Genomic DNA, 311 nt, shown 5'->3' on the forward strand with positions numbered 1-311 from the left:
CAAAGGGGTCACCCAGATTAGAACTGGGGACCTCTTGAGCTGCAGCCAAATGCTCTACCACTGAGCTATACCCCCACAAAAATAGTAGCTCAAAAGCGTACACAGGAAATTAGATCGTTCATTTTGACAATATCAAACAGCAACATCTTCAAGTCAAAATAAAGGCTTCGGTTAACCTAAAGCTGACAAGTACAAAGGGGGCACCCAGATTTGAACTGGGGACCTCTTGATCTGCAGTCAAACGCTCTACCACTGAGCTACACCCTCAAAAAATCAACAGCTCAAAAACGCACACAGGAAATTAGATCCTT

General features: G+C 44.1%; 2 non-coding genes across 2 annotated transcripts; both read right to left on the reverse strand.

Annotated features, from left to right (window-relative positions):
• Nucleotides 1–3: 3 nt before the first annotated feature.
• Nucleotides 4–75, reverse strand: trnac-gca (transfer RNA cysteine (anticodon GCA)). The gene has a single exon. It is a non-coding gene; the product is annotated as a tRNA-Cys (tRNA).
• Nucleotides 76–195: 120 nt separating this feature from the next.
• trnac-gca (transfer RNA cysteine (anticodon GCA)) lies at nucleotides 196–267 on the reverse strand. The gene has a single exon. It is a non-coding gene; the product is annotated as a tRNA-Cys (tRNA).
• Between the last annotated feature and the right edge of the window lie 44 nt (nucleotides 268–311).

This window comes from Sinocyclocheilus rhinocerous, unplaced genomic scaffold, assembly GCF_001515625.1.
Source record: "Sinocyclocheilus rhinocerous isolate Xijiao unplaced genomic scaffold, SAMN03320098_v1.1 scaffold7060, whole genome shotgun sequence".
NCBI classification, from domain to species: domain Eukaryota; kingdom Metazoa; phylum Chordata; class Actinopteri; order Cypriniformes; family Cyprinidae; genus Sinocyclocheilus; species Sinocyclocheilus rhinocerous.